This window comes from Molossus molossus, unplaced genomic scaffold (genome assembly GCF_014108415.1).
Source record: "Molossus molossus isolate mMolMol1 unplaced genomic scaffold, mMolMol1.p scaffold_m16_p_7, whole genome shotgun sequence".
NCBI lineage: Eukaryota > Metazoa > Chordata > Mammalia > Chiroptera > Molossidae > Molossus > Molossus molossus.
This window is the reverse complement of record NW_023425401.1, coordinates 74590550-74615462: the sequence shown is the minus strand read 5'-3', so window position 1 is coordinate 74615462 and position 24913 is coordinate 74590550. Positions and strand designations below refer to the sequence as shown.

The following is a 24913-nucleotide window of genomic DNA, read 5'->3' as shown; positions in this document are numbered from 1 at the left end:
TAAACGTGTTGCTTCTTCTAAGACTTCTGACGATGAAAGTAAGGGCTGGAGGAAGATGCCTATCATCCAGGAGAAGGTAAAAATCTTGGATATGATCAAAGATGGCAAGAAAGTCGTTGCCCACCATTACGACTTGAATAAGTCTGCTGTTCGCTCCATCTGTAAAGATGAAAAGAACATCCATGCAACAGCTACTGTCTCTTTCAACAAGGAAGCAAATCATGTCATGACAAGTCATAATGAGTTCATAGTGAAAACGGAGTCTGCCCTAGCCATTTGGATAAGCGACAGCCATGAGGAAAACATTCCATTGGATTCACTGGTCATCGGGGAGAAGGCGAGGTAGCTCTATCAGTGCTTTACAATGGACGAATCTCAACCAGGACCTTCTTCTGCAACATTAATGGATTTCATAGAGAGCAATGGTTGGTTCGAGAAGTTCTAGAAGAGGTATCATCTGAAGAGTGTTTTGCTCCATGGAGAAGCTGCCTCTGATCCTTGAGGAGGGCGAGTATGTTCAATATGGGCAAAACAGGACTGTTCTGGAAAAGAATGCCTTTCTGGACATTCATTTTCAAGAATGAGTCTAAGGTCCATAACTTCAAGGCGTATAAGGATTGCATGACTATCGTTATGTGTGGAAATGCTGAAGGATTTTTGCTCAAGCCTGCCCTTATATACAAGGCCAAAAACCCTAGGGTCCTGAAGAATAAAAACAAGAACCTGCTGCCAGTACATTGGATGCACAACAACAAGGGCCAGATAAGGAAGCAGCTGTCATCAGACTGGTTTCACGATTGCTTCACCCCCTAAGTCAGGCTGTATCTCGCAGAGAAGGGACTTGAGTTTAATGTCCATCTCCTCTTGGACAATGCTGGAGGTCATGCACAAGACCTATCTTACAATGGTGTACAGAGAGAGTTCCTTCCTCTCAACACCACTTCACTGATACAGGCCCTTTATATGCAAAACACCCTGCAGCACCTCATCAAAGGTATGGACCTTTAGGAGAACTTCTTGCTAAAGGAGTACTGGCAGCAGTATACCGTTGCTACCTGTCTGAAGAACATCTTCAGGTCTGTTAAAGGACATAAAGATGGAGACCATGAAGGCCCCCTGGAAGATGTTGTGGCCTGAAATTGTCCATGACTATAGAGGATTCACCCCAGAGAATATAGGCAACTCAGCAGTGGATAAGGCAATTAGGCGAGCCCAGATGCTGGGAGGAGAAGTTTTCGAGGATATGACCCACGATGATGTGGATGAGCTGCTGGAGACACATTCGGATCCCTTAACTGATGAGAAACTGATGAAGATGACTAAGTCTGTGAGTGAGGAGGGGGAAGAGCAGCCAGAGGTTCCTGGGGGTCAAGGGAAGAAGGTTGGCCTTACACTTGAACATCTCTCACAAACTGTGAGAACTATTAGGGTAGTACGCGACATGATTGGCGAATGGGTCCCACAAATGATGCATGCGTTGCGGTTCTGAAATGCACTTGATGGAGTAATAGAACCCTACAAAAGCCTCCTCACGCATATTAAAAGACAGTGCCATCAACTGCCTATCACAATGTTTTTCAACCATGCACACAGGCACCCATTACCTACTCCTAGTATTCCTTCAGTGGAAGAAGTCGATGATGCACCTGCTGAAGATACTGCACCACCTGAAGACTCTCCTGCTGAGGTCATGCCTTCAGAGGAGCAGTAAACTTGCTCTTCTTTGCTGTGCAGTACATCTCTTCATCTTCATTGCGTCATCATCGAACAAGTTGCACTATTTCATAAGTTAGTAGTTGTGTATAAGAAGTATGTGTGTGTGTGTAATTAAATGTATAATAATAATATGATATTTGTAATGTCTAATATGTCTCATTTTCTCTCATAATATATTGGGTAATATGAGTGTAATGGTGACTAAAGGGTGTTATTTCATGTCTAGAGGGCTCTAATAATGTTTAAAAACATATTTAGAAGGTCGTAAACAGGTTTTCTATGCTCTGTGAAAATATTTGATTTATAAATAAAGAATCCTACTTCGCGGAAATTCATTTACTTCGGTAGAGTCTGGAACTGATTAACTGCTATAAACGAGGGCAGACTGTAAATGCATATTAAGTTCTGTGGTTTATCTCTTCCCTTCTCCCTCCCCCCTCCTCTGAGGTTTGTCATTTTGTACCCCACTTCCACATCTCTGGGTCCATATTGTTCATCAGCTTATTTTGTTCATTATATTCCAACAATAAGTGAGATAATGTGATATTTGTCTTTCTCTAACTGGCTCACTTAGCTTAGCATTATACTCTCCAGTACCCTCCAAGTCATCTCAAAGGATAAGAGATCCTTCTTTCCTATGCTGCATAGTATTCCATTGTGTATATGTACCACATTGTTTTTATCCACTCATCCACTGATGGACACTTGTGCTGTTTCCAGATCTTAGCAATTATAAATAGTGCTTCTATGAACATAGGGAAACATATATTCTTTCTGATTGGTGTTTCAGGCTTCTTAGGGTATATTCCTAGAAGTGGAATCACTGGGTCAAATGCCTGTTCAATTTTTAATGGTTTGAGAAAACACCATATGGTTTTCCATAGTGGCTTCACCAGTCTGCATTCCCACCAGCAGTGTACTAGCGTCCCATTTTCTCTGAACCCAAGCCAGCACCTGTTGTTGATTTGTTGATGGCAGCCATTCTGACAGCTGTGAGGTAATACTTCAAGTCATTTTAAGTTGCATGTCTCTGATGATTAGTGATGTTGAGCATTTTTACATATATCTCCTGGCCATTTGTAAGTCCTGTTTGGAGAGGTGTCTACTTAGGCCCTCTGCCCATTTTTTAATTGGTTTCTTTGTCTTCCTTTTGTTGAGTTGTATGAGTACTCTATATATTTTGAAAATTAACCCCTTATCTGATGTATCATTGGCATTATGCTCTCCCATATAGTGGGTTCCCTTTCCATTTTGATTATTGTTTCTTTTGCTGTGCAGAAGCTTTTTCATTTGATGTAGTCCTATGTGTTCATTTATTCCTTTGTTTCTTTTGCCTTAGGCATTGTATCAGTGAAATTCTGCTGCATGTGATGTCTGAAATTTTGTTACCTACATTTTCTTCTAGGATTTTTATGGATTTATGACTCATGTTTAAGCCTTTTATTCATTTTGAATTTATCCTTTTTTATGGTGTGAGTTGGTGCTTGATATTATTTCAATCTTCTTGAACTTGTAGAGACTTAGTCTGTGTCCTAACGTGTAACCTATCTTTGAGAATGTTCAATGTGCACTTGAAAATGTGAATTCTGCAGTTTTGGGGTATAATTCCCTGTAGATATCTATTAAATCCATTTGATCTAGTGCATCATTTAGGTTATATCCTGCTGTTGGATAGATGCTTTCAATATTATGTAATGGCCTTCTTTGTTTGCTTCAAAATTTTTATTCTATTCCTTCACTTTCAAGCTATGTGGGTCTTTTGTTGTGAAGTGGGTCTCTTGTAAACAACATATATATGTCATGCTTTCTTATCCATTCAGTTACTCTGTGTCTTTTGATCAGAGTGTTTAATCCAGATTGATATTGGATAGGGTGGATGTAGAGAGAGAAAAACATCCTGGATGAATTTTAAGTGGTGAAAACAATAATAACAATGATAATTATAATGATAATAATAATAATAAAAATAAAACTTGATCTAAGTCCTGTGAACCTGGCTATAAAGTGGTCCTAAGTTGTTTCTTCCTAAGCTTCCTGAAGAAGCCTAGACCATTATGTTTAATGCTACTTACTAAGGGCTTAGTGGGGTATTTGACCCATAATAGATACACTCAAAATATATTCTGAAGAACAAATGAAATGCTATTTCTCCACATATTAGCAATTTGTTTTGAGTAGTTTGTAGGATGTGGTGATTAGAAAATAGAAAAATCCTTTAGAGATGCTTCAGAGGGCATAAAAAATGTGACACAATGCTCTCCCTATGGTCTTTTCAATAGAATAGCCCCTTAAATACAAAACTGAAAATAAATACAGTTGGGATTTGATTCAGTTTTTTTTTTTTTTTTTTTTTTTTAGTTGTTCATTTTGGTGTCTCAGTAAAAATTCCTGTTTGCAAGTCATAAAAAAAATCAAAACACATTTTATTTCATATGTTCCCAACAATGCAAATGTTTCTTTTGGTATATGCATAAAGAGGCATAAGTCAACTTTTTTGTTTATTATGCTTTAAAAAACTCAGTATAGATGTCCAAAGATTGCAGGTGATGTCTTTCTTATACTTTAATCACATAATTTTACATCTTTCATTTCAAATTTTTTCTCTTCCCAGAAACTTCAACATTGAAATAGGAATAACAGTATAAGAAGAAACTTAAAAGCACTAAGAGTTATTGGACATCTCTCATTTTCTTTCTTTTTTAAAAATAAGAAATGACTTTATTATTTATTTATATCATTGAAAGTATTACAGATGTCCCCCTTTTTTCCCCATTGACCCTCCTCCTCCCTGATCCCACTCCCCTCCTGCTTTCCTCAACCTAATGTCTATGTCCATAGGCTGTGCATATATGCATATAAGTTCTTTGGTTTATCTCTTCCCACCCCTCCCACCACCATCCCTCAGAGATTTGTTAGTCTGTTCCCTACTTCCATGACTCTGAATTTATTTTGGTCAACAGCCTATTTTGTTCATGATGTTCCATAAATAAATGAGATCATGTGGTACATGTCTTTCTCTGACTGGCTTATTTCACTCAGCATAACACTCTCCATGTCGTCTCAAAGGGTAAGAGATCTTTCTTTCTTATGGCTGCACAGTATTCCACTGTGTTAATGTACCACAGCTTTTTTATCCACTCATATACTGATGGACACTTGGGTTGTTTCCAGATCTTAGCAATTGTAAATAGCATTGCTAAGAACATAGGGGTGCACAGTTTTTTTGGTTGGTGTTCCTGACATTTTTTATTTTCAATAAATCAATTCACATTAGAGAAACCACTGATTTTTACAGTTATTACTTTGTTCTCTGTGCTGCAGTATAAAAAAATACTATGCAATTTTTATTTATTCATTTTAAATATGCTTATATTAATTTTCTTTCTTTCATTTTTTTATCTTCTTTTTTTTTAGAGAGAGAGAGGAAGGGGGAGAGATAAATATCAATGGGAGACAGAAATATCGATCAGCTGCCTCTTCCACACCCTGTACCGGGGACCAAGACCGCATTCTGGGCATGAGCCTAGACTAGGAATTGAACCGGGACCTCTCAGTCCACTGAGCCACACTGGCTGGGCTGCTATGAATTTTTAAATTTATCTCTTAAATGTCTGTCTTTCCCTTTACACAGTAAGGTTCTTAAGGGTAGAAAGCATGTGTTATTCACTTAGGTATATACAATCTCTAGCATTTTGCCAGTATATAGTAGGCTTTGGTAAATGTTTATTGATAAAATATGTAATAGATAAATTTAGAAATGTACACAAATAATCTTTATCTAAAAATTGTTTCTTTTAAAATTATTATGCTCAATGTTGAAATTTAACTATTAAAATATAAAGGAAAACTCACCTCTGATTCTGTTATCTTCACTACCATCAAAAGCTGGTACATTTTTTATATTACGAATACCCATAAAATGATATTTATTTAATTTTGTTTAAAAAGTAACATACATTCACTAACATTCATCTGAAAAATACCAAAATATAGAAAGCATAAAAAAATGACAGTTTTACCATTGCTTTTGTAGATACAAACAGACTTTGCTTTGTATGGTCTGGATGTACAAGACTTTTATCTGCAATGATTTAGGTAAATAGTATAAGTCCCTCAACAACACAGTTCAGATTTATTTACCACAGTATATTAACTATGAATAAGTGCACTAAATATAAACCTTGATGCTAGGTATTCAATCCATAAATTACTACCTATGTAACAGATTCACATAATAACCCATAGCAGAGGACACAGTTGATCCACACCCACAGAAGCTGTGAAGAAAATAAATGTGTATTGTTTTAATTTGCTAAGTTTTGGAAACTTGTTAGGCAGCACTATAAAAGTAATATACTAGACACAAACATTTGAATTCACAGACTTTTTTATTCCATACTCTGTGGATACAGCATTGGTATTTCAGAGGAATAAAATCTGTAGTCAGTTTGTTTAAACCACCTTATTTGTAGAACCTTTTTTTCCTCATCTGAATAATTATAAAAGTATTTCCTTTGTGCTTATATTACAAGAAATTTGCCAGTATCAGGGTATAAATTTCTCCTCTTTTTTTCTTCTCTCCCTATCCTTATTTCTTGTGTTCACTTGTTTTTAAGAATAATTTCTTGGATTTTATGTTAGATTACTGTAACAATTTCAAGTGTTGTGATCTCCTCCCATTCAAGAAATGTTTGTACTCAAGAATTCCCATTATTTTTAGATTCGAGCTCCATTCTCTGCCTTATCTATATTGTCTCACATTTTAAAACTGGTAGGCAGTTCTACAGACATGAGCAGAGCAAGGATGATGGGTCAGGCACAGAAGGTCACAAGGGTAGGAAGCCCTAGGTGCCTAGCAATGGGCAAAATTGAGGAAACAAGGACCTCACCCCTAGGGTAACCTTTCCTTTCCTAGCATATCACTGATCATGCAGTTTGGACCCCTTGACCTTTCATATTGCTGGTCATATGGTTTAGAGGTTTAGATCTCCTGATCTTTCCTCCACAGAGATGACACCTAGGCTTCAGTTGTATTTCAGCTCCAGGCCAGAACAGCTGCAAAACCAGACGATCAAACATGAGGCTGACCTTAGGACCAGCTGTAGTGACTAGTGACCCCTGCCCTGGGACCAACCAATCAGTAGAAACCATAGCCCTGAAAGGACCCACCTGGAAAGCTGATGAATATTCTGCTGAGATACTTCCCTGGAACTCCCTTAAGATTTTCATCCTTAAAAGCTTTTAGGATGGAGAACTCAGCACACTCTACCTCCCAAGAGCACACCAGCACATTTCCCCTTTCCCTCTTGTTTCCCCCTGGGTTTTCCTTACCTCTTCTTTTGCCCCTGTAACTATTCCCTGAACCCATTTCTTCTATGGTCCATTTATTTTACCTCTGTGATTTTCTAAAGAAATATTTTCTTATAGTTTGAGTCCTGGCTCTGAATTATTATTCCCTAGCCAGAAACCAAGTACCAAGGTTGCTCAATCAAGGTCTGGTCTTACCCCACCTATTTAACACCTGGTGCCACTCTCACCCACCAACAAAATGTTTGTACATTTCTTCTGTATTCTGAACAATAAATATTTCTCCTCCATATCAAGAATTTGACTTACAATCTCAGTACGACTTTTAAACGCTATTATTTCCAAAGCAAAAGTTAATTTTGTTATTGCTTTTTATTTTATTTAATTTTTTAAATTTTTTTTAATTTTTTTTATTTATTTTTTTGTTACAGATATTTTACCTTTTTTACCCCATTGGCGCTCCCCTCCCCACCCCCACCCCGCCCCGTCCCCGGCTTAGTTGTCCAAGTCCATTGATCATGCATACATGCATATAAGTTCTGTGGTTTATCTCTTCCCACCCACCCCTTGACCCCCTCTTCCGAGGGATGTCAGTCTGTGCCCTACTTCCATGTTTCTGGGTCTACTGTATTCCTCAGACTGTTATGTTCATTATATTCCGTATATAAGTGAGATCATGTGGTATTTGTCTTTTTCTGCTTGGCTTCTTTCACTTAGGATAATACTTTCCAGTTCCCTCCATGTCGTCTCAAAGGATGAGAGATCTTTCTTTCTTACTGCTGCATACTACTCCATTGTGTATATGTACCACTGCTTTTTTATCCATTCATCTACTGATGGACACTTGGGCTGTTTCCAGATCTTAGCTATTGCAAATAGTGCTGCTATGAACATGGGGGTACATATATTCTTCCTGATTGGTGTTTCAGGCTTCTTAGGGTATATTCCTAGAAGTGGGATCACTGGGTCAAATGGAAGTTCAATTTTTAATTTTTTGAGGTAACACCATATTGTTTTCCACAGCGGCTGCACCAGTCTGCATTCCCACCAGCAGTGTATTAGAGTCCCCTTTTCTCCACACCCTCGCCAACACTTGTTGTTTGATGATTTGTTGATGGCGGCCATTCTGACAGGTGTGAGGTGATACCTCATTGTTGTTTTAATTTGCATCTCTCTGATGATTAGTGATGTTGAGTATTTCTTCATAGGTCTCTTGGCCATTTGTATGTCCTGTTTGGAGAGGTGTGTTATTGCTTTTTAATTTCTTATTCCATCATATTTTATCTCACTCTGTTCCAACTTATACCATTTCCTTCTCATTGCAATCTGTTCTTATCTTATAGCTACTTCGGTTTTGTAAAACTCATGTTTTCTTGAATCCTATTGAAGATGCTACATATATTTTTAAATCTGATCTGAGGATATTTTTTCTATTTATCTTCAGATAAAGTAGGAGGGAGAGAGTGGGAGAGAAAGGGAGAGAGAGAAACATCAACGTGAGAGGGACATATTGACTGGTTGCCTCCCACATTACCCTGATGAGGGCCGGGATCGAACTGCAACCAAGGTATGTGCCCTTGGCTGGAATCAAACCACAGGCTGAGGCTCTACCACTGAGCCAAACCAGCCAGGGCAATGCCACACATTTTTATATTTCTTTTCTTTTGGATAATGTAGTGTAGTGTTCTTTGAATGCATCCTTCTCAGTTAGTAGAAATAATTTATTCTTTCCATTTTCCCACCTTGTCCTTAAGTAATGATGTATCTAACCTTGTACTTGCCAACAGACTGGTTTGGTGGATTATAGGATGATTTACAAGAGTATCTATCCACATGGATAAAATTGAATCTTCAGTTCTGCATCCATAGCTTTATAAAATAAACAGCTATTACCCTAATTTTCATCAGACCTTTATCTAGAGAAGTTCTGCTAGATTAAGACAGAATCCTTACCCACCCCCTTCTCTATGACATCTTCATATAGCAATAGAGCATTAGTGTTAGAAGGTAGGTTCCAGAATCAGCCAAATTGAATGAATGACCCAAGTCTCAATAGCAATGCTATTGTGGTCAACTCATTTAAATTTTCTACACTTCAGATTCCTCATAAGTAAAATGAATGATAATAACACATTAGTCTCTTGTTACCTCCAGTTTCCACTCTCTATAGTTTCAGTTACGCGAGGTCAACCAGGGATTGAAATATTAAATAAAATATTCTGGAAATAAACAACTCATAAATGTTAAATTGTGTTTTGTCCTGAGTAGTGAAATGAAACTGGTCCTGTCCTGTAGTGCTTGTGTTCAGGTAACCTTTATTTTATATAATAAAATCTCCCAAATTTAGGAATAAGGATTCTGGCTAGAAAAATACACCAAAGAGAAGGTATAAAGTGCTTTCCTTAAGTAAAAAGGTGAAAGTTCTAGACTTAAGAAAAGGGAAAAAAAATCTAGTTCTTAGGTTGCTAACATCTAATGGTGAGAATGAATCTTCTATCCATAAACTTATAAAGAAGGAAAAAGAAAGTTGTGCTAGTTTTACTGCCGCACCTCAAACTGCAAAAGTTACGGCCACAGTATATATAATAAGTGCATAGTTAAGATGGAAAAGGCATTACATTTGTGAGTGGAAGATGTGAACAGAAAAAGTGGTTTGACTGATGGTAATGTGTTGTACCAGAAAACATGAGTTTATACAAAGACTTCATCAACAGATCCCCTAAAACAAGTGGCCACATTCACATAACTTTTATTACTGTATATTGTTATAATTGCTTTATTATTAGTTATTGTGTGAATCTTTTACTATGCCTAATTTATAAATTAAAAGTAACCATAGATATGTATGTATAGAAAACACATAGTATATTTGCAGTTTCAGGCATCCACTGGGTCTTGAAATGTATCCCCTATGAATAGGTGGGGGGACTACTGTACAAAAATCTCTTTAATTATATCATTAAAAAAGATAATGCATATGGATGCTCTGAACAATACCTGACACTTTGCAAGCACTCAGTGTTAGCCTTCGTCTAGTTTGATTACTAATATAGCACAGATAACCCAATTCCATTCCCTCTAAATACGCTGTTACCAAGGCTCTTTATTCATTCCTACCTCTATGGCTTTATTTGTGAGGATGCGCCTTCTAGAATATAATGGATTATGTTATCAAGGCTCCCTCTACAATATCCTGTTCATTTCCCAATCACATTGCTGTTTCTAGCTGTATGTACAAAGAATAAATGAGAGGGCAAAAGGAATACCACTCAGATTGCTGCAAAAACTAGCCACATGCAGTTAGTGACCTAAATCAGTTATCTGATTATCACAGACCAAATGGTTCAGAATAAGAGGACAGCCAGAGGCTCTCTGATAGCTCAGGTGAGCCCCTAATTTCAGCAATTTTACAAAATGTTTATATTTTTCATATAAACAGTGAAAATTTCCTGAAAATTCTGGGTCTACTTTTATTGTGAGTTGGGTTTAGTACATTTACCATATCCTGTAAAGCATATGTACCTACCTTCTCTGAGTTTGGGATCTGAAAATAAAACTGGCAATTGTACCCATACATATAACTGGACATCACCCAAACTTGATGCAATCCTGAACCAGCAAAGCTACTTGTTATTGTGCATCCTGTCTCATTGAATGGCACCATTATCTTCTCTGTCAGCCAAGCTCAATACCCCAAGACCATTTTTACTCCTCCCTCTAGTTCAATTTCATTTTCAATCAGTCAGTAACTACTGCCCAATCATTTCTACAATGCCTCTCTAATCTGGCTCCCCCTTTGCCATTTCAATTCTCTTAAGTCTCAATTCCATACTTGGCCATTTTTCATTTGGCCTATTGTTACAGTCTTTGAAGTGGTCTCCAGCCTCTAATGTTTTCCTTCTCAAATCAATACTACTTATTGTTGCCAGAATTATCTACCCAAAATACAAATCACATCAACTCACTACCCTTGTCAAACACTAACATAGTTTCCCAATCCTACAAAAAACAGTTTATTTTTCTAACTTGACATTCAAGGTCAATCACCCCTTTCCAGGTTAGATTCCTCACAGATCTCTTCAAAGCATGTGTCACTACCAGTGGGCCACTGGTCACCCTTGTGAGCACATTGAGACTTTGCTTTCCAACAATTTAGTTTTTTCATATCTCTCAGCCTAGAGTGCACTGCATTGGCAAGCATTTCTATCCACCGAAGTATTCTTTATCCTTCAAGATTCAGTGCAAAAGACACCTCTGTGAAATGATCCTCAGAATGCTCGGATTACCAATACATTGTTTCTTTTCTATGCATTCACTTTATCTATGTACTCATTCTGCCTTTTATTATGATTGTTCACACATAAACCAGAGTAGAGAAATAATTTTGCTTCATTTACTCTGATTTTCCATAATAAAAAAAAAAAAGTTTTTTCACATAATGGTAGTTCAAAAAATATTTCCTATAATTTATCAGGGTTAAAACCTATAATATGTGAATACTGCTTTGTCATAATTATTGTATTAAAATATTAATATAAAGTACTAATATTTTATATAGAAATGAAAATAAGTATGACTATAATTTTTACTTTTGGCATTCTTCAGTGTTTTGGGGTCACTTACTCTGTTTAAGGATATAATATTAAGATAAAATATATAAAAGTGAGTTTCAAGGGCACAGTTTGCCTTCTTGAATAGTAATTACACTTAATTTAATTCTATATTTTTGACAAGTAAAACTTTGAGTTAAACCATATGGTTGTGTGTGTGTGTTTTAATATAATGTGTACAGCATTTTAAAATTTACAAAATATTTTCACATTTTTTTTTTTTTTTATCCTCACCCGAGGACACTTTTTCATTCTTTGTTCAGATAGAGCAGGAGGGAGAGAGAGAGAGAAACATCGATGTGAAAGGGACACATCGAGTGGCTGCCACCCGCACGACCAACCAGGGCCGGGGACAAACTGCAACCGAGGTACATGCTCTTAGCGGGAACCAAACCCGGGTCTCTCCGGACCGCAGGCCGACGCTCTAACCGCTGAGCCAAACCGGCCAGGGCTATTTTCACATTTTTTATGTCATTTCTTAGGTACTATACTTCTTATCCATTTGTATGGGCTCAGAAGAATCAAGAAATTTAAGAAAATAAATAAGAATTGGAACTTGAATTTCTTTCTTTTTAAATTATTTTAAATTAAAGGTGTTGTTCACAAACCCTTACTATGGTATAATTTTGTTGAATCCTCAGTGTTCCTTAGAGCCCCATTCTCTGAGTACTGGATTTATGGGAATCTTTATGAAAGATAAAGCAAGTGTGGCTACTCAATAAGGTGACCAGAGAATTAATGGGAACTGTGTGAGTAAAAAAAGGCAATATCAATAACTATCAGAAGAAGTAGTTATGTACCAGAACTGTCCTGAGTAAATTGAAATGTGCAATCTACCAACATTAACACTTGGGACAATCATATTTTCTCCCCCATAAGGCCAAAGTATAGAAAGTTATTTATGAATTTTAAGTGTTGAAATATTTATTAGTTTTTGTTGGGAAAGTGCATTTTATAGCAACAATATTTTTATAAAGATTTTTTTTCTTTATTGATTTTAGAGAGGAGGAGAGAGAGAATGAATGATAGAAACATAAATGAGAGGGACACTGGCAGCCTCCTGCATATCCCCCACTGGGGATTTGGCCCACAACCTGGGCATGTGCCCTGACCAGGAATTAAACTGGCGACCTCTTGGTGCACAGGTTGACACTCAACCACTGATCCACAAGGGCCAGGCTATAGCAACAATATTTTTAAAACCCAGATTTACTTAAAATATCTCAAAAATATTTAGTTTGAAATGAACTGTAAAAAATTTTATTTGCTAGTTTAGAGTGGAAAATTTGCTCCTTCACCCAGAACAAACATAAATAAACATGGACATATCAAAAGCCATTTTGGTAATAAAAAGTTTTTTTAAAAAAATATATATTTTCTTTATTGATTTTAGAGAAAGAAGAAGGGAGAGGGAGAGAGAGATAGAGACATTGATGAGAGAGAACATCGACTGGTTGCCTCCTCAACCTGGGCATGTGCCCTGACAGGGAATCGAATCGCGACCTCTTGGTGCATGGGTCAATGCTCAACCAGTGAGCTACACTAGCTGGGCTGGGATAAAAAAATCTTAAGCATATATATTCCATACTTAATGCTACAAATCATCATATAGTTCATTTCAGACAATATTTGAAAGCATCATTGAATCTTTGGCATTTCCAAAGTCCTTCTCTCTGCTTTTGCAGATCATTATTTATTTATCTTTTTCTTTTTTGGAGGACTTTGATTTTTATTTATTTACTTTTGACACATAAAAGTTGTATGCAGGGTGGGGCAAAAGTAGGTTTACAGTTGTTCATATGGAAAATAATACAGTAATTAATAAATAATATGAGAATAAACACTGTATTTTGTGTACTCACAAACATAATCTACTTTTGCCCTACTCTGCATGTAGAGTGTAAAACATGATGTTTGGATAAATACATACATTATGAAATGACTAAAATATAACAAATTAACATATCCATCATCCCTCATAATTATTGTGTGTGTGTGTGTGTGTGTGTGGTTGTGAGAATACTTAAGATCAACTTCTTTGCAAATTTTCAGTATACAATACATTATTATTAACTATCCATAGCCATCATGTGGTACATTAGGTCTCCAGACCTTATTCATTTTGTAACTGAATGTTCGTACTCTTTGATCAACATTATTTTTTTCCAGTTAATAACTTTAAAAACATATATTTTTAGAGATAGAGGAAAGGAGAGGGAGAGAGTGATAGAAACATTGATGTGAGATAAACATTATTGGCTGCTTCCTGCACAGCTTCTACTGGGGATTAAGCCCATAACCTGGGCATGTATTCCAACTGGGAATCGAACCAGTGACCTCTTGGTTCATGGGACCATGCTCTATTTATTGAGCCACACTGGCCAGGCTAATTAAGAACTTTTAAAACACTGTGCGGGAGAGCCAAAGGCTAAAGACTGATTTACAACAAATATCAATATATAACTTGTTTTATAATTTAATTATTTGAAAGCTTTTTAAGGTCTTAATTTTTAGCCTTCTTTTGCCTTGGTAAAATTAAAGTCACATAATAATCTAAATTACTGTATGTAAAATCAATCACCTATTATATAATATATTAAACATAAACCAATCATTCTTAATGTAAAATCACTTAAAATTTTTAATTATTTAATTTTATAAAATTTCAACTTACTAATCTATGTAGCACACCGAATTTATCTGTTAATTCAAAGTGATAAAATATCTTCAAAAAAGTTTGCTCGCCAGCTGTTCAGGCACCATCTGAAATATTCTTCCAATGATAAATCAGTTGGTTCAGATCTCTTTGTTGACAACTGACTGATCACTAGGCCAACATGCAAATCAGGTTTTTCTGAATTACTTTAACCCCAGTTTGGAAAAGTAATGTAAAACTCAAATAATCATGACTATTACGTTTTAATATAAGTCAAGTGCTCTGAGGACATTTTGCAATGTTCAGCAGTTAATGGATCTCCTTTAGTTTTACAACAATGACTCAGGTTTTGATGTTAACGAATATAATTTTTATGTCTTTGCACCTGAGCCTTTCCTTTGATGACCTCACATCATTCGATTTACCCTTTGACACTGACCAGGTCCCACTGGAAAAACTGGCATCATAGTTGAACGTAATGCCCCATAAAAACAAAACAAAACAAAACAAACAAAAACTGCAGAGTTTTCATTTTTTGCAACATACACTGGCCTGGTCGTTGAACTCCATGCCACAATGAAACCAGGATATGAAACTCTTGTACTCATACTGCAAATTGGTCCATAATGTTTTGTGTTATTTTTAGGGCTATTCAACAGTAACTATGAAGTAATTTGATAATATCTTAATATTACAATTGCAAAGTATTCTATTTTTGGAAGTATTAGTAGTTACTAAATTGCATTTTTATAACAATTCTTAGATTTCTTAAATTTGTATTTTGGTTTTGTTCTTTTTCCTAATATTTTAAACACTTTTATTAGTGTGTATGTGTGTGTGTGTGAGTATATATATATATATATATATATATATATATATATTTGTTACAGATGTTTCTCCTTTTTTTTCATTGACACCCTCCTTCCCATCCCTCCCACCCCGTCCCCAGCTTTGTTGTCCATGTCCATCAGTTATGTGTACATGCATATAGGTTCTGTGGTTTATCTCTTCTTCCCTACCCCCACCGCCCCCTCTTCTGAGGGTTGTCAGTATGTACCTTACTTCCATGTGTCTGGGTCTACCCTGTTCCTCAGACTTTATGTTCATTATATTGCACAAATAAGTGAGATCATGTGATATCTGTTTTTCTCTGCTTAGCTTGTTTTCGCTTAGGATAATACTCTTCAGGTTTCTCCATGTCATCTCAAAGAATAAGAGATCTTTCTTTCTTATAGCTGCATAGTACTCCATTGTGTATATGTACCAGGGCTTTTTCATCCATTTGTCTACTGATGGACACTTGGGCTGTATCCAGATCTTAGCTATTGTAAATAGTGCTGCTATGAACATAGGGGTACATATATTCTTTCTGATTGGTGTTTCAGGCTTCTTAGGGTATATTCCTAGAAGTGAGATCACTGGGTCAAACGGAAGTTTAATTTTTAATTTTTTGAGGTAACACAATATTGTTTTCCATAGTGACTACATCAGTCTGCATTCCCACCAGCAGTGTACTAGAGTACCCTTTTCTCCACACCCTCATCAACACTTGTTGTTTGATGATTTGTTGATGGTGGCCATTCTGACAGGTGTGAGGTGGTACCTCATTGTTGTTTTAATTTGCATCTCTCTGATGATTAGTGATGTTGAGTATTTCTTCATATGTCTCTTGACCATTTGTATGTCCTGTTTGGAGTGGTGTCTATTTAGTTCCTCTGCCCATTTTTTAATTGGGCTCTTTGTCTTCCTTCTGTTGAGTTATATGAGCACTCTATATAAAAATATGAAATGCTTCATGAATTTGTGTGTCATTCTTGCATGGGACATGCTAATTTTCTCTGTATTGTTCAAATTTTGGTATATGTGCTGCTGAAGCAAGCACTAGATTTGCATCTTGAATACAATAATCTTTAATTAAAGGTGATTAAAATGAATGTTAATAAAATTCTTGTTTTCCATTAGTGATTGCATGGCTTATGATGGGCTCTTATAAGCAATGAAATCATATTGAAATACGGGGGTGGGGGGAGTAAATTTACAGTTTTTCACGTGGAACATAAATACAGTAATTAGTAAATAATAATACAAGAATAAACTCTGTGTTTCAGGTACTCACAATTATAAACCTACTTTTGCCCCACCCTGAATTAAAATTTTATTGTTCCCATTGCCATTGAAAATAGCAACCTGACTAATGGAATTTAAGTAGGTTTCCAGGATGAAACTCAGGTTATTCATTGGACTACAGGGAATATATAATAATAATAACAACAATAATAATAATGATAATAATATATTATTCTGTCTATGGTAAACTATAGAAAAAAACAGCAAATATTCTTTCCTAGTGACTAAATTAAAAATGATCAAAGAAATCTTTTAGGATCTCTTATAAACCATGGTAATCATGTTATTCAAAAGATACTTGTACCTATATATCAATACTTACATTAAATATAAAATCAGTTATATGTTGCTTACCAGAAATATAAGTTAAACATAAGGACATAGGCTCAGAATAAAAATATAGTAATAAATATAACTTGGAAGCACTATCCAAAAGAAAGCTAAGGTATCTATATTTTTTTAAATTAATTATTATTGACATCAGATAGAGGAAGGGAGAGAGAGAGAAGCATTAATCTACTGCCTCCCTCAAGCACCCTGACCGTGAACTGAACCTGGAACCTGGGTATGTATCCTGACTTGGAATCAAACCCACCATTTTTGGTGTACAGGACAATGCTCCAACCAACTGAGCTATACCAGCCAGTACTAAGGTATCTGCATATATTAATACCAGAAAAAGAAGACTTTATGGCTAAGAAGACTTTCAAAGCAACATTACAGAGATAAGAAATGATAGCTAAGATCTGGAAACAATCTATATACATTAGTATATGAGTAGGAAAAAAGCTGTGGTACGTTTACACAGTGGAATACTATATAGCTGTAAAAAAAGAGAAGAATCGCTTACTCTTTCAGACAGCATGGAGGGACATGGACAGTATTATGCTAAGCGAAATAAGCCAATCAGAGAAAGACAAGTATCACATGATCTCACTTATATGTGGAATCTAATTAATAAAATAAACTGACAAACAAAATAGATCCAGAAACACTGAAGTAGGGAACAGACTGACTAACCCCAGAAGGAAGTGCAGAGGGGTGGTGGGAATAAATAAACCAAAGAACTTATATGCATATGTGCACAACCAAAGGACACAGACAAAAGTATGGTAAAAGTGGGGTGGGAGTTGGGGGGAGGTGAGATGGAGGGAGTCAATGGGGGAAAAAAGGAGGAACATCTGTAATACTTTCAACAATAAAGATACATTTAAAATAAAATTTTAAAAATAATATTTAAGTTACCAGGTAGATATAATAATTCTAAATAAGCCTGCAACTAAAAGCATAACTTTAATGCACTAAAGAAAAAATTGACCGATGAAAGCAGTAATAAATAATTCCACATTCATAATGGGGGATTTATTTATTTTATTTTTATTGAATATATTGGGGTGACATTGGTTAATAAAATTATATAGTTTCAAGTGTAGAATTCTATGTCATCATTATACTGTATTATGTGTTCACCACTCAAAGTCAAGTCTTCTTCCATGACCCTTTATCCCCACTTTACTCTCTTCTACCTCCCCGCGCTTCCATTTCTTTCTGATAATCACCATAGTATCATTTTTGTCCATTAGATTTTAAATTTTTTTGTTTAATCCTTTTACCTTTTTCACTGGGCCCCCAAACTCTTCTCCTCTCTGACAGTTGTCAATCTATTCTCTGTATCGGTGAAAGTCTGTTTCTATTATCTTTGTTAGTTTATTTTGTTCATTAGATTCCACATATAAGTGAAATCATATGGTATTTGTCTTTCACTAACTTGCTTTATTCACTTAGCACCATATTCTCCACATTCATTCATGCTATCGCAAAAGGTAAGATTTCCTTGTTTGTTTGTTTTTTACAGCCAAGTAGTATTTCACTGTGTAAATGTACCATATCTCCTTAATCAACTCATCTACTGATGGGCACTTGTAATGCTTCCAAATCTTGGATATTGTAAACAACACAGCAATGGGGGATTTTAAAACACCACTCTCAATAACTCCTAATAAACAGAAAAAAAATTTAATCAAATTATAGAAGATGTGAATAAACCAATGAATACATAATTGATTGGTACACACCCACACACATATCTACATGTATATAAATATTCTGATTTATATTATTTTATATACATAGATATAAATATATAAAATACCACAAAAACTGATGGTAAAATATGCACTTTTTTCTAGGGCATATGAAATTTTATCACAATAGATCATATCCTGAGCCATAAAGCAAGTGCCAACAAATTTCAAAGGTTTGAAATCACTATATTTCCTTACTATTGTGAAATTAATTAGTGTTAAAAGATAATTTAATAAATTCTAAAAGATTTTAACATTAAACAATGACTAAATAATCCATGGGTTAAAAAAATCAAAAGGAAAATTAGAAGACACTTTAAAATAATTATGAAACTACATCAATTTGTGAGATACATCTAACTCTGTGCTTAGAAGGACATGCATAGTCTTAAATGCATACAGTAAAAACTAAAAAAGTCCACTTTGAAAGTTTAAAAAAGAAATAGTAAATTAAAGTCAAAGAAACTAGAAGAAAAATAATAATTTAAGGAATTAATAACATTTTAAAAACATGCAACATGGACCTCAGAAATAATGTAAAATACAAGGCTTAAAACTTTTAGAAGATAACAAGGAGAAAATCTAGGTGACCTTGGGGTTGACAATGACCTTTCAGATACAATACCATAACCATGATTCATGTAACACACTATTAAATTAGTGAGAAGAGAAGCCACAGATCAGAAAAAAATATTTCTAAAACACATATCTGAAATGGAAAGGCAACCCACTGTATTGTCAATGTTACATCAGATAAGGGGTTAATTTCCAAAATATATAGAGTACTCATACAACTCAACAAAAGAAGATGAAGAACCCAAATAAAAAATGGGGAGAGGAACTAAATAGACACCTCTCCAAACAGGACACACAAATGGCTAAGAGACATATGAAGAAAGGCTCAACATCACTAATCATCAGAAAGATGCAAATTAAAACAACTATGAGGTACCACCTCACACCTGTCAGAATGGCCACCATCAACAAATCATCAAACAACAAGTGTTGGCGAGGATGTGGAGAAAAGGGGACTTTAGTACATTGCTGGTGGGAATGCAGACTGGTGCAGCCACTCTGGAAAACAATATGGTGTTACCTCAAAAATTTAAAAATTGAACTTCCATTTGACCCAGTGATCTCACGTCTAGGAATATACCCTAAAAAGCCTGAAACACCAATCAGAAAGAATATATGTACCCCCATGTTTGTAGTAGCACTATTTACAATAGCTAAGATCTGGAAACCGCCCAAATGTTCATCAGTAGACGAATGGATAAAAAAGCTATGGTACATATACACCATGGAGTACTATGCATCTGTAAGCAAGAAAGATCTCTTATTTTTTGAGACGACATGGAGGGACCTGGAAATTATTATCCTAAGCGAAACAAGCCAAGCAGAAGAAGACAAATACCACATGATCTTACTTATTTGTAGAATATAATGAACATAACAGTCTGAGGAATAGGGTAGGCCAGAGACATGGAAGTAGGGTACAGACTGACAACCCTCAGAAGAGGGGGGGTTGGGGGTAGGGAAGAGATAAACCACAGAACTTAAATGCATGTATGCATAACCAATGGACACAGACAACAAAGCTGGGTATGGGGTAGGAAGGATGGGAAGAAGGGTGTCAATGGGGAAAAAAAGGAGAAACATCTGTAACAAAAATAAAATAATAAAACACATATCTGATAAAAGGTACATCCAAAATATACAAAGAACACTTAAATCTAAATGACAAGAAAATAAGCAACCCAATAAAAAAGTGGACAAAAGATGTAAAAAATAACTCACCAAAGAAGATGTACAGATGACAAATAAACATATGAAGATATGTTCAATATAATGTGTTACTAAAAACTGCAAGTTCAAATAATTATGAGAGAGATTCCATAATGGCAGCAGAGTGAATGGAAACTACACCGACCATCTCCCAGGACCAAACTGGAATTACAACAAAAATAAATACAAATAGTTGGGAAAAACCAACAGAAAAGCAGCTGGAGAGGACCCATATATTTAAAGACAGAAAGAGGACACTAAGTCAAAGCTGGTAGGAAATGCAGAGGCATGAGTGGGCAGGCTGTGAGCCCACAAACAGCAGCTGTTTTAGCTGTGAGCAGCTCCCTCTTGGGGTTAAAATCCCAAGCTGTCTCTATACCCAAGAGGTCAGGACAGAGCACTACATTAGCTACAGCCACTCACCCAGGGCTCCAGCAGAGGGAGGGTGGAATGGACTGGAACTGTGTGCAGAAACTTGGGAGCTTGGAGAGCTGGGAAAGCCACAGGAGTTTTGTGCTTAATCACTCCTCACAAGACAGTAACCACCTTACTCAAAGAGCCCTTTCCCAAAGCTCTGGGGAGAAACAACAGCCACTCCTTCAAGTATTTAACACCACCCAGGCAGCAGTCAGGCAAGAGAAATGCAAAATGAGACTCAGTAACAGCCAACAAGCATTGGCCCCACCTGCTGGACATCCTCTTACCATGAACACCTGAGAGATTATTCCATTCAGGTGAGGGCTACAACCCAAGGCTTAACAACTAACTGAGACTAATAGCCTCCAAGCAAAAAGCTAGTGAATAAATGAACCTTTCCTGACTTACAAATCTACACAGGAAAGTAAGACTTGATAGTTGTGTTTAACGTGAGCCCTCCCACACTGATTCAAACCCAGTAGAGGGAGCCACAAACTGTGGAACACCAACACCCACAGGGAAAAATTAGGAGGCTCCGAAACCCATTGAGATAGCCAAAATGGTGAAACAAAGAAACAAATCCTACATGAAAGAACAAGAAACTTTACCAAAGAAGAGATAAATGAAATGCAGTTAAGCAAATTATCAGAGGTAGAGTTCAGAATGATGATAATGAGAAAGCACAACAGCATGAGTAAAGAGCTCAACGGCATGAGTAAAGATAAAGAAACACTGAAAATCAACCAATTGGAAGTGAGAAAACCACCAAGCAAAAATGAAGAATGACATAGCAGAAATTAAGAATACATTGGGAGGAATAACCAGCAGAGTACAGGAAGCCAAGGACCAGATCACTGAATTAAAAGAAGGGGTGGAAAAACTCACCCAATCAGAAAACAAAAAAGAAAAACCAATTAAAAAACAGGAAGACAGATTTAAAAAACTGTGGGACCATATGAAGTGTAACAACAACCGCATAATAGCAATTCCAGGAGAAGAAAATGAGCAAGGATTAGAAAATATATTTGAAGAAACAGTGACAGAAAACTTCCCTAATTTGGTGAAGGAAGAAGGCATTCAAGTTCAAGAAGCACAGAAAGCCCCAAGTAAGAAGAACCCAAACAGGTCCAAACCAAGACACACAATAAATAAAATGCCAAAAATTAAAGACAAAGAAAGAATGCTCAGTGCAGCAAGAGATAAGCAAGAAGATCCCTACAAAGAACCCTCATTAAGCTATCAGCTGACTTCTCAACAGAAACACTGCATGCCAGAAGAAAATGGCATGAAGTAAACAAGGTAAGAAAAAACAAGGATCTGAACCCAAGACTACTCCATCAAGTTAGGCTATCATTCAAAATAGACAGTGAAATAAAAAACTCCCCCCCCGCCCCCCAAATAAGGTTAAGGGAATATATTAGCTCCAAACGAGAATTGCAACAAATGTTAAAAAGACGGCTGTAATTAGTAGAAGAAATAGGAAAAAAATATATAACTACAATAAAAAAAATAGCAATAAATAAGTATATGTCAATAATATAATTACATGTAAATGGATTAAACACTCCAATGAAAAGACACAGAGTCACCTCTTCAAAAAGGACATACAAATGGCCAAGAGAAATATGCACAAATGCTCAATATCAGTAATCATCAGAGATGCACATTAAAACAACTATGAGGTATCACCTCTCACCTGCAATAATGGCTGCCATCCAGAAATCATCAAACAACAAGTGTTGGCAAAGGTGTGGAGAAAAGGGGACCCTAGTACACTGCTGGTGGGAATGCAGACTAATGCAGCCACTATGAAAAACAATATGGTGTTACCTCAAAATATTCAAAATTGAATTGCCATTTGACCCAGTGATCACAGTTCCAGGAATGTATCCTAAGAAGCCTGAAACACCAATCAGAAAGAATATATGTACCTCTATGTTCATAGCAACACTATTTACAATCGTTAAGATCTAGAAACAGCACAAGTGTCCATCAGTAGACGAATGGATAAAAAAGCTGTGGTACATATACATAGTGGAGTACTATGCGGCTGTAAGAAAGAAAGATCTCTTATCGTTTGAGAAGACATGGAGGGACCTTGAGAGTATTATGCTAAGAAAAATAAGTCAATCAGAGAAAAACAAATAGTACATGATCTCCCTTATTTGTGGAATATAATGAACAAAATGGGCTGATGAATGAAATAGACCCAGAGACATAGAAAGGAGTATGGTTCAGACTGAGAAACCTCAGAGAATGAAGTGGTAGGGTCTGAATGAGATGAACCAAAAAACTTGTATGCATATATGCATAACCAATGGACACATACAACAATGCTGGGGTGTTGGAGAGTGAGGGATGGGGAGGAGGGTATCTAGGGGGGGAATGGAGAAACATCTGTAACAAAAATAAATTTATAAAATTGGAAGAAAAAAAAAGACACAGAATAGCTGATTGGATAAGAAAGCATGATTCATATATATGTTGTCTACAAGAGACACACCTCATAACAAAAGTCTCACATAGGTTGAAAGTGAAGGCATGGGAAAAAAAATCTTCCAAGCAAGCAGAAAAAAAAAAAAAAAAAAAAAAGACTGTGGTAGCAATACTCATATCTGATAAAACAGAATTAGAAATGAAAGCCATAACAAGGACAAAGAAGGACACTACATAATATTGAAAGGATCTACCCAACAGGAACATATAACCCTGGTAAACATGCCCCCAATATAGGAGCACCTAAATATATTTAAAACCTTCTGGTGGACTTCAAAGAAAAAAATGACAGAAATACAATCATAGCAAAGGACTTCAACACCCCACTTTCATCACTGGATAGATCGTCTAGACAAAAAAAAAAAAAAAAATCCAAGAAAACAGAGAATCTAAATGATTCACTAGGTCAAATGGATTTAATAGATATCTACAGAGAATTATACCCCAAACTGCAGAATTCACAATCTTCTCAAGTGCACATGGGGCATTCTCAAAGAGAGACCACATGTTAGGACACAAACTAAGTCTCTACAAGTTCAAAAAGATTGAAATAACATCAAGCACTTCTCAAATCACAATTTCATGAAACTAGAAAGCAATTACAACATAAACACATGGAAGCCAAATAGCATGATATTAAACAATAAATGGGTTATGAAGAAGATCAAGGAAGACATTAAAAACTTCCTGGAAACCAGTGAAAATGAACCCACAACATTACAAAATCTGTGGGATGCAGCAAAAGCAGTCCTGAGAAGGAAGTTCATAGCACTACAGGCCTACCTCAAGAAACAAGAAAAAATTTTCATTACTATCTAACCTCACAACTTAAAGAACTTGAAATCAAACAAAAAGAAAAACCCAGAGCAAGTAGAAGGAAAGAAACAGTAAAGGTCAAAGCAGAAATAAATGGCATAGAGCCTAAAAAAACAATGTAAAAGATCAATGAAACAAAGAGTTGGTTCTTTGATATGATAAACGAGATTGATGGACCCTGACCTAGACTCAGCAAGAAACAAAGAGAGAGAACCCAAATACACAATATCAGAAATGAAAGAAGAGAAGTAATAACTGACACCACAGAAATGCAAAGGATCATTAACAAATACTATGAACAATTAAATGCCGACAAATTGGACAATCTAGGCAAAATGGACAAATTTCTAGAAACGCATAGTCTCCCAAACTGAACTGGGAAGAGATAGAAAACTTGAACAAAGCAATAACAACTAAGGAAGTTAAAGACGCAATCAAGAATTTCCCAACAACCAAAAGTCCAGGCACGGATGGCTTCATGGGGAGTTTTACTAAACAGTCAAAGAAGAAATAAACATTGTCCTCAAACTTTCCAAAAAGTTCAAAAGAAGAAATACTTCCAAACTCGTTTTATAAGGCCAGCATAATTCTAATTCCGAAACCAGAAAAAGACACTATAAAGAAAGAAAACTACAGGCCAATACTGATGAACATAGATGCCAAAATATTTTTTAAAATCAGATCCAGCGATACATTAAAAAAGTTATTCACCATGACCAAGTGGGATTCATCCCAGGGATGCAAGGCTGGTACAATATTTCCAAATCAATAAATGTGATATACCATATAAACAAAATGAAAGATAAAAAACATATGATCATATTAATAGACACTGAAAAAGCATTTGACAAAATCCAGCACCTATTTCTGATAAAATCACTCAGCAATGTGAGAATAGA

At 36.0% G+C, this 24913-nt stretch overlaps 1 protein-coding gene and 1 non-coding gene across 6 annotated transcripts in view; both read right to left on the bottom strand.

The window, feature by feature from the left end:
• The window catches only part of FOXP2 (forkhead box P2), a 355837-nt gene that overhangs the window by 87681 nt on the left and 243243 nt on the right, over positions 1-24913 (bottom strand). The window lies entirely within an intron of this gene.
• On the bottom strand, positions 16067-16171 carry LOC118620553. The gene has a single exon (XR_004957467.1). It is a non-coding gene; the product is annotated as a U6 spliceosomal RNA (small nuclear RNA).